Raw genomic sequence first — 12500 nt, forward strand, 5'->3', positions numbered from 1 at the left:
AAGTGTTTAAATTCTTTCATTTTACCTTGTTTCGAATATTGTTCTCCTGTCTGGTCTTCAGCTGCTGATTCTCATCTTAATTTGTTGGACAGGAAGTTACGGCCTATTAAATTTCTTATTCCTGACCCATATATTAATCTTTGGCACCGTTGTTTAATTAGTTCATTATACTTGTTGCATATGATTTTTCATATTTCTGACCATCCTTTACATTCAGATCTTCCTGGAGAGTTCCATCCTGTTCGTAATACTAGGCATGCACTTTATTTAATATTCAGGCTTTCTCCATCATGAGGCTAAATACTACACAGTATTCTAGAAGTTTTGTTCCAGCTGTGACCAAGTTGTGGAACGATCTTTCTAATCGGGTAGTTGAATCAGTAGAACTTCAAAAGTTCAAACTTTCAGCAAATGTGTTTATGTTGAACAGGCTGACATAAGTTTTTTTTTTTTATAGTTTATATATGAATTATCTTTTTTAATATTGTTAATGTTTTTAGAAATATTCTATTTTAAATTTTCTTTACTTTTTATATCGTTTATTAATTTTCTTTTTTCCTTTCCTCACTGGGCTATTTTTCTCTGTTGGAGCCCTTGAGCTTATAGCATCTTGCTTTTCCAACTAGGGTTGTATCTTGGCTAGTAATAATAATAATAATAATAGTATATATATATATATATATATATATATATATATATATATATATATATATATATATATATATATATATATATATATATATATATATATATACAGATTTTCCAACTAGGGTTGTATCTTGGCTAGTAATAATAATAATAATAGTATATATATATATATATATATATATATATATATATATATATATATATACATATATATATATATATATATATATATATATATATATATATATATATATATATATATATATATATATACAGAACGATGTATTGATGGTTTTCTTTTACGTTTGATTAGTACTGACGCCTAGAGTATAATTATTCTTCCTCCCTTTTCAATTATTGATTTTCGATTTTTATGAATTTTAGTGATGCAGGCATCATGTATTTTGTGAATATTGATTTTTGTGTTTTATTTTTTACGCTGCATATTTTCTATCCTAATACGAATGTTTCATTTCATTTTTTTTTTTTTTAATTTTTTACACAGTATGGCATTTAGTGCATTTTTTATTGATATTTTTTTCATTTTTATATACGGGTGTTATATCAGACTGAGCTGTGAACTGCTTATTTTTCGTTATCTTCTAAGAGCCTTTGATGCTTAATGAGTAAGAATTGTCATTTTGCTTTCGATGAAAGATAACATCCGTAACGTCCTTTTGTGCCATTATCTGATAGTTGAGATTAGAAAAATATTTTTTTTTGGTATCTTATTAATATCTATCAATACCACCTCTGTTTGTGTTATGCATACTGTATGCTTCGATATTCTACCAAACATTAGTTCCTTTCAAAGTTATCCAATATTGTCTAACATTATTACTCCGGAAATGGGAAAGTTTTTGAAATGCGTATTTTAATATTATTTCACAGCGTGGAATACAGTAACTCGTATTAAAACCGTATTTATATCCGGTCTTTTTATGCAATTTCCCGTTCTTGTATTGAAGTCTTGATAACGCAAACTTTACGAGGAAATTCCGTTTACGACAATATCAGGGTGAAAGAAATAATGCTGTTAATTCGAATGAAATGTTTTCTTGTATATTCGTATATAATTTTGCCCTTGGATCTTGGCGAAAATTGTTAGGAACTTCTTTGAGATGCTGATAATACCATAGAAGGGTTGGTATTGCCTGAAGTAGGTTTGTTTATAGTGCCTGTACGTGCGTGTTGTCAGATCTTGAAAGTCGTATATAGTCACAGCAGTCGTCGGAGCTGTTATTATTACTGAAATCAGAGCACGAAAGGAAAAGTCGGAGGTTGATAAAGCCGCAACGCTCAGATGAAGAAAGATAGGGTCATGACCAGCTGTGAGGTTCTGAGGTCAGCCTCATGATAGATTAGGTCACTGACGAGTGAGGTGAACTTAATGATAATCATGCCATTTCAAAAACACTTTGTTGTCTTATGTTTATATATATATTTTATTTTTCATTTTATTTTAGGCCCATTTACGAAGCCTATAGCAGTATTTAGTATGGTTGATATAATCGTGAATTATGAGAAAAGTATTGACCAATAACGATAATGTAATAAATGGTAAAAAGAAAATAAACCACTTGCGATAGGTATTGTGCAATACCTTGTGGCTTTTGCAAAATATTTGGAAAAGACTTGCAATTGGTGTTTTTTATTTTCTTTATCGATGTCAATAGTGTTCAAGTAAAATTAGTTTCACTTTACGACTATTTGATCCACAAATCTACCAGATTGTCATCCAGGTGGCTGTGACACCCGAGAAATTCCACTTCGCCAGAGATAATCCGTCTCAATAGAGATAATGTACTTCAGTAGAGATAATCCACTTTACATGGTATAGTTGTCTTGAATTTTGAGCTTTCTCGTCCATCGAGATTTGTTTGTATTTATCTCATATTCAGTTCAGTGATTCCATATTCGGCATGAATCGTTCTGACCAGTTCTCGCTTTTTGTACATTCCTGATCACGCTAGAGCACTTAGCGGAACTTTGAGCAAGCGTTACATGTATTTAGATTTGCTTACGATATTTGCCTTTGCTGCTATCATGCCGCCAGAAGCGTTGTACGCACAAAGCAAGACCATTAATGCGTGTGGTGATATAATTGGGAGTATATGTACATAAACATGAATGTCATCAGAGAGGTGCATTAAATAAGAATTCCCCCCCCCCTCTCTCTCTCTCTCTCTCTCTCTCTCTCTCTCTCTCTCTCTCTCTCTCTCTCTCTCTCTCTCTCTCTCTCTCTCTCTCTCTCTCCATACATCATCAGCCGTTATTAGCCCACTGCAGAACAAAGGCCCCAGACATGTCCTTCCACTTGTGTCCGTTTATGGTCTTTCTATGCCCGTCCATACACGCTAACTCTCAATTCGTCAATCCGTCGTCTTCTCTTCCATCCCCTGCTTATTTTTCAATCTCTAGGGCCATTCTGTTACTCATAAAATCCATCTATTATCTGACATTCTCATTACATGTTCTGACTAGGTCCATTTCTTTTTCTTATGTTGCTAGAATATTTTTTACCTTAGTTTGCTCTCGTATCCTTGTTGCTCTTTTTCTGTCTCTTAGTGTTATTCCCACCATTATTCTTTTCATAGCGCTTGGAGTTCTTATGTTTAAGGCTTTAGTGTGAGCAAGTAGTTCCTTAAAAAATAAGACGACATTCTTTGTTCTGTTCATCCTTTTATATAGTGAGATAATGATAAAACCCAATACAAAGATCTTCCACATTTTGAATTATTTCATGAACCTATATGGAAATGTCAGCAATAGCACGTCAGAATCTTCCCCTTCTCATTATGTTCTTGTTACTTGTTGTGCAGTTTTAGGTCCGTATTCCACCCATGAGGAGGTGCTCCAACAGGCTATCCTTTACTGATCTTGTCGTTTCAACATCCATGTGTAGAGGCGACTAGAGTGAATAGTCATCCCTGATGGTGAGATCTTGTAAGTCATATGCAAAGGGGAAAAGATGAGTCTTCAAACTTTTTTTGAAGGCAGCTGGACTGATGCACGATCGCAGCTCATATGGCAGTTTATTTTAAAGTCTTGGTGAGGTAATTCTAAAAGCTCTAGAACCACAACTTGCCGAACAACGTGGTTCTTGTAACTTATAGCCATACATTTCCGATCTGGTTGATATACCGGGTCCAGGGTGCTTTAGGTTTTCCAGTCTTTACGGCTACGAATGTTAGGACGCAGGTTTTAAAAACTATTCTGGCTTTGATAGGTGACCAGTGTAGATATGTGAGAACAGTGGTGATTCGTTTAGGACGAGTGACACTTATGATTTGGTAAGTCATAATATATATGTTTTAACCACATTATTAATTTGTGAAGCCAATGACAAACTATTATCAAGATGGTCGCCCAAATCCTTGATGTTATCAACGAGTCTCAACACAACCCCATAATATTTGCATTTCTCTGGTCATGTCTTCTTCCAGTCAGTATATACTGGGTTGTATCAACATTTGGTTTTAGCTGTTTGTTGTTCATACAGTTTTTGATGGAATTTTAGGTGGCTACAAGTCTGTCGCATGTGGCGTCAATGTCAGTTACTTTGAAATAAAATTGAGGGTCATCAGCAAACATTTTAAACTTAATGCCCTGATCATTTAGAACTCTTGTGAGTTCAACAGTGTAGACATTGAATAAAATTAGACCTAGAACACTGCCCCTAGGTACACCCCTATCTAATGATTCAAGCCTGATGTGTATTTGCCAACACGAACACAATATTTCCTATTTGATAAATAGTCTTTTGAGATATTTCAGGACATCATCAACCACTCCAATAGATTTGAGGTCCTCAATAAGTAGATCAATTCTTCTAAAGGTTATCATATTTTATATAATTTGCAAGTTGGCTTTTGCAAGGCCCTCAATCATAAGTGTATCTTGATGATGCCCAGGATCCACTCATACCTTTTTACAATTTTCAATTTTGTACAGAAATCCCTTGATTGTGGTTTGGACGGTCGTAGTATTAGCCTTGATTTTAGTGCTGTCTTTGGCCGTGTTAATTATGAGGCTAGGCCCTTGTTAACATACTTATTAGATTTTTAGGCAATAGATTTCAGAGAAAATTTATACACACCATATTGACTACAATAGGTGTTCCATAGTAGTTTTCTCGGCCACACGCAAAAAGAATCTAAGTGTGATTTTCGATTACATATTCACTTTTGAGAAACACGACAAGTTTGTTTCTTTTTCAATTTCCCTAAAAATTGGAATATTGAGCCTTTTAAGGTTTCAAGTGATCAGTCTATCAATGAGGAAATGTTATGATTCCTTTATCCTGCCATGCTTTCATTACTGTTGTCCTCTCTGGTCTTATATAGTACCTCTCATCTTAATTTTTTTTTTTGGACAGACTAGCTTTCTATAAAATTCCTAATTTCTGATCTTGATAATAATCTATGGCACCGTCGTTCAGTTAGTTTTTTGTGCATGTTGCACAAGATTTTTCAGAAATCTGACCATCCCTCGTATTAAGATTTTTCCAGATTGTACCGTCTTGCACATAATACTAAGTATGCAATTAATTCTAAGTCTTCCCTTAGATCATAAGGCTCAAATGTACACAGTAGTTTTATTTCAATGGTAACCAGATTATTGATTGATTTTCTTAATCTGGTGATTGAATCGGTGGAACTTGAGAAAGTTCAATCTTTCTACAAATGGTGTTCCGTTGAACAGGTTAACATCAGTCTCATTTCTTAGTTTATAAATAACCTATGTAACGTTGTTAGTGATTCTAGTATATATTTTTCATCTCTTATTTCTCATCTATAGTTTATTCATTACTTATCTAATTCCTTTCCGCACTAGGCTTCTTTACTATTAATAATAATGATATAATGCACCGCACTACTTGGCTCTCAATCTTACACAAATCTTGCTGGCGTCCTAACCAGTCGTAGATATTAATGCTGTTCCGTCTTTTGTAAAATGTAGTGCAAATTCTGTAATACAGATTTTCACTGTCCCTCCTGATTAATCATTATAGAAATTCTCAATGATACACCGTTTTCACTAATTCATAATCTATTTCCACTTTAATAAACCACCTTAGAAAGCTATCCTATCTTTTTTACTTGGTTGGTCTATTATCGGACTTTTTGAACGCTCCTTTTATTTTAAGTTATCTATTTTTCACTTTCATGAAAGATTTTGCTAAAGAATCCCTTTCAATTCCCCAAGCTTCTGGTTTCGTATGATGTACACTCTTCTATTTCAAGATCTCCTGCAGAGTCCTTACTACTCTTGTTCTATGTAATCTGTGATTCACTCTATATGTCATGTCGCTATCATTTTCTACTTGTAATCCTAAGTAGCTAGACCAGTCAACCTCATTAATCTCCCACCACCCTTATTAATATTCATTGTAACGTTTGTCTTGTTTCTTTCTGCAATTGTGTGTGTACTGCAGCTAACAATCGTTTACAAGACCTTTGGAACCATTGCTTCAGGTATCTTCTTCTTGTATCACTAAGTCCAGCTCCCATCCGAAAGTATTATTTATGTTATAACATGCAACTAGACCTATTGACTTCTCTCATCACCCCCACTTTATAAGATATTTAGTAGCCACGGAAACAACTCCTTTTCTAGGACATCATCTGTTTAATGTTTCATGGGCATATCGTACTCCTTTACTCTTTATGTATTACTGCGATTTTTTTTTTCACCCCTTTACTTTAATATACTTCTGAGAAATTTTTTCGTGTAAGTATTTGATCCAAACCTCCATTCCTTGTCTTTACGCTGCACTACCCTTGTATAGTGAGTGCTTGTCAGAAGTAGTTGTGGTTGAGGAAAGTTTTTGCACTATCTTTCATCTAGTAGTGGAAACAGCTATTTGGTGATGAATTTCTATATGAAAATGTCTCATTTTGAAAATATTTGCACGAACTTTTCAATTATTTTTACCTGATTATTTGGGTTCCTTTCACCATGCAAATTTTTAAATGTTTTATGAAAGGTTGTAAGAATATACCATTACTTCTGTTATCTTCATCTTCGTACCCAGGACTACTGGATAGACAATTTTGTCTGTATTGCAAAGTATGTTCTGTACTAAATGCTTGTTGAATACCAAAAACAGTAAAATCTTCATTGATTATCAAGACCGACCTTTTAGTTTTAGTATTAAAAGTGAATGAATCGCAAATTTCGTATGTTAATGAGACTAGTTGTTAATACATTGTATGTAGGTGGACATAAAATGGTTTTGTTAGTTTAAAGAGGAGAGAGAAAGAAACTTGTCTTTTCTCTTGAATTGATATTTCGTACGTGTTATCCATGTGCTGGATTGGCTACACCGTATTCGATTTCGACACCGTATCATTTACCATTTGTCAAACGTCTTCTTACGAAAAAACCCAAGAAGTATAGATCATGAGAAGATTAACCCAACTCTTCATTTTTCATCTTATCCCTCCTATGATTTTATCATAATTCTCTCTCTCTCTCTCTCTCTCTCTCTCTCTCTCTCTCTCTCTCTCTCTCTCTCTCTCATTATATATATGTGTATATATATATATATGTGTATATATATGTGTGTATGTATATATGTATGTATATATATATATATATATATATATATATATATATATATATATATATATATATATATATATATATATATATATATATATATATATATATATATATTGTGAACCAGTGGACCACCACCTTTTATTTTTCAATTTGTTCTTTGTAGTAAGAGCAACACGATCTATTTATTGCTAAAGGCAGACACGTTTTTACTTCGCTCGACGACATCGTATTTTAATGCTCGGTGCTTAATCTGTTGCGGAGTAATTCTCATTAGTTTGTTTTGCTTCAACAATTTATTCTATTTTTTTATTGTATATATTTTATTTTGAATGACAGCTTTATTTAATTCTTTGAATAGATAGAAAATAAAGGAGGTAAATTTAAACAAGTAAATTTGTATATATATGTATGTATGTATATATATATATATATATATATATATATATATATATATATATATATATATATATACTGTATATATATATATGTATATATGTTTATATATATATATATATATATATATATATATATATATATATATATATATATATATGTATGCATGTATGTATATATGTATGTAACTAACCAATGTATCTCTCTCTCATATATATATATATATATATATATATATATATATATGTATATATATATGTATATATATATATATATATATATATATATATATATATATATATATATATATATATATATATGTACATATTATATGTACATTTATATACACGATATATATACATAGAGAGTTAGGAATTGAGTTGTTTTGAGAAGCCTGAAGGTCACCCTACTGAGTAATCAGCATCCATTGCCTGACTCTACCTAATCTTACCTTGGGTGGACAGGGGCCTTCGGTTTTGACCATATATATATATATATTATTTATACCTGTGTGTGTGCGTTTGATCAGTTTTTAGTACAGTGGCCTGTCCTTTGCCTCTGCCATTCATAAGGTACCTTTAAGCCTCAGCCGATTATAATTTACCTTTAAACAATTTTTTTTTTAACATTTAACTTGACTTGCTACCATTGAGCCATATACACATGTACATCATATACATATATGTATATATCAATATATATATATATATATATATATATATACAGTATATATGTGTGTGTTTGTATATATTATATATAAATTTATATGCATATATATGTGCAAGGTCCTCATAATAAGATATTTATTGGACCTTGTATATTTTGATATTTAGGATATTCATGTACAGCTGTGATTATAAACCTACATTTATAATTCCCATTTATAAACTGTAGGACGCATGTACTAAGGACGAAGGTTAGGTATGAAGCTTTATAAAATACTATTTCTAGAAACAATGACTAAAGATAAAAGAAAGTCATGACAAGGAAACGAAAGGTAAAGTTGTGCTTTTATATTTTTTCTTCTTGTCACTTTCTGTATCGGCCTCCCTCTCTTGTAACCAGTAGTTTTTTTGTAACCCATGTGCCTACCTTTCATACTAATGTGAGTGAATGTTCGGAAAATGCACCGATTATGACGAGACAAGAGTGAAGTGAAAGTTGTATGTTTGCAAATTAATGAGAGAAAGATAATTCATTTGTCAGATTATGATAGGAGAAAAAACTCGGGAGTAGAGAGGGAGAGGAGATATATGTTAGACAAAAACTGGCCAACCGAGTAATGATCTTGTCTGTTTTTATGTCTGTAACTCATTGTAATGGGAGAGAAGGACGTAGTTCCGTTTTCCAAGTCACATTATATTAAAAAACTACTGGTTTTATTAAGTCGAACCGCTATTAATTTTAGGTTACGATCATGGTAGTTGTGATATTGTCTTGATTATATTGCATAAGGTTGCGACTCTTGAGTGATGGAGCTTCAAATGTAGTTCCATTTATTGGAGGCGTAGAATAGAGATCGCAAGGGTTCAAATCCAGGTTGGAATGCCCCTGGATTTATATGCTTTTTGAGCTCAGGTTTATTTGAAGTTTTCAGCTTTACATCCAACAAAGTGGGTCTGTTTTCCGCAGTATCTTAAAAAGGAACAATATTATAGTCATTACTCGGCACTTGAAGTATATCTCTTGAACTTATTAAATACATGGTTGTTTTGTAGGTTTCTGGGTGGAGATGATCGACTGTATTTTATCTTTGATATCCAGGAGATTTCTCACCATTCACTTTTTAAAAAGGGGTAATTTCATCAAATCTAATAGACATGCTCCGATAGTTCTTTCACCTTTCACTGATAGCTATACGAATATTGAACCTGTTTCCATTTTTTTTCACATATTGTGAGAAACATTATTTCTCAAACAAAATAATATTAACGTAATAATAAACAAATAAAAGACTTTTGACTGATTTCAATGCCGGTAGCTCAAATCTTAAAACTATATGTTAAACCTGAAGCTATGAAGCTCAAAGTATGTATATCAATAAGAATATTTGTACTTTAATGATTTTTATTGTTACAGATTATTGATTATATCGTTTGTAATCAAAACTGGCAACTCTGTGTTACTGCACATTTTGTTTGATCACTAATGCAAAATCACTCGTAAGCAATTTGTCTTGTAATAAAGACACCTTGATATGTCGCGTAAAAAAAGTCTAAGCAGAATTGCCAAATATCGTAAGACAATCTCATGGCCTATGGTAGGAGTGTAAGAATACTTCCATAGTATGTCCAACTTGTAGTAGAAAACGACTAAAAGGATAACTGCTGTCTAGTAGTCTTGCTCTAGCTAAAGGTTAGGCACATTGCCAATAGCTGTGGAAACTGCTGCCTTATACTTGGACTATTTAGTCAAAGGTTATAACCACCTCCAGAAACTTGTTGATGACTGCAAGGATATGCGATTGCACAAAACCCTCTGCCAAATTATGACCCATGTCTGATACTATTAGAAACGTGAATGCAGCAAGGGCGTCCCCTGTAACTGGTGCGCATCAATATCCCCCTACTGCATACTGGCGTGATAAGTGGACTAGGGGGTTACCGCAGGGTTCACGATTGTGGCCAAAGAAGCTAGTGACAGAATGGAAAATCAGAGCTGGTACTTGGAATGTTAGTACGCTAACAGGAAGATTAAGGGATATGGTGAATGTGATAGAAAGGAGGAAGGTAGATGTCTTTTGTGTGCAAGAGACTAGATGCAAAGGAAATGGAACTAGAGAGAAAGTAAATGGAATAAACTCAATTACAGCAGGTCACGAGAGGGAAGAAATTGAGTTGGCATCATAATAGGTCATAACCGGAAAGAAAAAAAGTGGTAGAAGTAAAAAGAATAAATGATAGGCTTTTAAAGATCCCATTGATAATAGGGGATCAGATAATAAATATTATTTCAGCATATACCTCTTAGATGAGTTGACAAGAACAAGAAAAAAAAAAATTAGACAAGAATTTGAGGCTGCTATTAGAACTGTGAAAGAGGAAGAGAAGCTAATCATAGGAGCAGACATGAATGGGAGAATGGGGAAGAGAAGGGATAGATATGAGGAGGTACATGGAGGTCATGGGTTTGAAATTAGAAATGAGGATGGGGAGTATATATTAGAGATGACTTGGAGTTTTGAATGGGTTTGTATAAACACCTAGTTTCAGAAGCTGAATAAGCATCTGATAGCCTATGAAAGTAGAGTGGAATGCCAAATAGATTGTATATTGGTAAGAGAAGCCTACTAGGAAATGTGAAGAATTGTAAAGTGATTTTGGGGGAAGCTTGGATTAAACAACGTAGACTGATAGTGATGGATTTTAGAATGAGAGGTAGAAAACCCAAGAAGAGAAAGAGGAAATCTAGAATTAAAGTTTGGAACCTTGGAGGCAAAAAGTGTGATCAATTACGAGGATCATGAGAGAGATGACAGGAAAAGTCGAATTTAAGATGGGACAGGGTAACAGAGTGGAAAATATCTGGTTAGGTATGAAAGAAATATGTGTAGGGGAAATGGAGGAATTAGTGGGATGAAATAGCAGATATGATGTGTCGACTGGAGAAAAGTTATGGCAGAACAGAGAGGTGCAAGAAACAGTTAAAATAAAATCAGACATTTGAGGACTGGAAAGTAAGACAGGCACAGCGAGCAGAGGAACGGCACAGAGAAAAGGAAAAGGATTCTAGGAGGAAAGTAGGAATAGCTATTGGAAGAGCAGTTGGGCAGTTAAATGAAAGGCTTGTAACAAAGGAGGGAGTAAAGGTTATCTATAAGATTTCGAGCTTGAGGAAAAGGCAATAACTGGATTTGGTGCAATTGGTAGTCATCAGGAATGGAGATGGAAATAAATTGCACAGGGATGCTGATATTAAAAGGAGATGGAGAGAAAATTATGAGCAACTATTGAATACTGTTAATGAGAAAAAGAAGCGCAAAGGGTGGAGGGGCTAGTGATGAAGGTACGGAATAAAGAAATGAAGCGGGCATTGAGTAAAAGGAAGAATGGTAAAGTACCAGGCCCATCAGTTTCAAATTGAAATGGTCAAGATACTAGCTACAGAGGGGGAAGAATGGATGCATTTATTGAGAGCAATATGGGAAGAGGAAATAATGCCTAAAGACTGGGAGAAGAGAGTTGGTATCTACATTTAAGCAGAAATGTGGCATCATGGAATGTGGTAACTACAGGGGAATTAAACTAACAGAGCATGATTTGAAAGTTTTAGAGAGACTACTAGATGAGAGATTGTAAAGATTGGGAAACAGCAGTATGGATTCATGAAGGGTAGAGAGACTGTGGATGCCATCTTTATAGTAAGGCCGTTACAGGAAAAGAGACTAGAGGGAAACCAGAAGCTCTTCTGTGCTTTTATAAATTTGGAGAAAGCTCATGATAGAATACCAAAAGAAGTGATGGTTTGTTGCTTGAGGAAGAGAAAGTCCCAGAGAAGTTGGTTAGAATGGTAAAGATGATATACAAAATAAAAAGGACAAAAGTATAACAGCTGTTTGAGAAGCAAAAGCCTTTGGAGTTAGTGTTGGATTATACCAAGGGTCAGCATTAAGCCTATTTTTATGTGTGTTAGTCTTGGGTGTGTTAAGTGAAGAGATCAGAAATGAAGAGTTGTGGGAGTTTCTATATGCAGATGATTTGGTAATTACTGCTGAAAATAAAGAATTACAGTGAAGGGAGGTAGAGTGGCAAGAGACTTTGGAAAGGGAAGGGGGGTTGCCTGATGGTATAAATGTGGATAAGACTGAAGCTATGGTGAGCCATATGGGAGGAAGGGACAGGAGTGCTATATAGGAAAGTAGAGTCGCAGTTATAAAACAGGTAGAACAATTT

The 12500-nt window shown here is 33.8% G+C and overlaps 1 long non-coding RNA gene across 1 annotated transcript in view; it reads left to right on the plus strand.

Moving 5' to 3' along the window:
- LOC137621196 (uncharacterized) overlaps positions 1-12500 on the plus strand; it is a 363628-nt gene that overhangs the window by 178880 nt on the left and 172248 nt on the right. The gene's annotated exons all lie outside the window — the stretch shown is intronic.

Source organism: Palaemon carinicauda, chromosome 27 (assembly GCF_036898095.1).
Source record: "Palaemon carinicauda isolate YSFRI2023 chromosome 27, ASM3689809v2, whole genome shotgun sequence".
NCBI classification, from domain to species: Eukaryota; Metazoa; Arthropoda; class Malacostraca; order Decapoda; family Palaemonidae; genus Palaemon; species Palaemon carinicauda.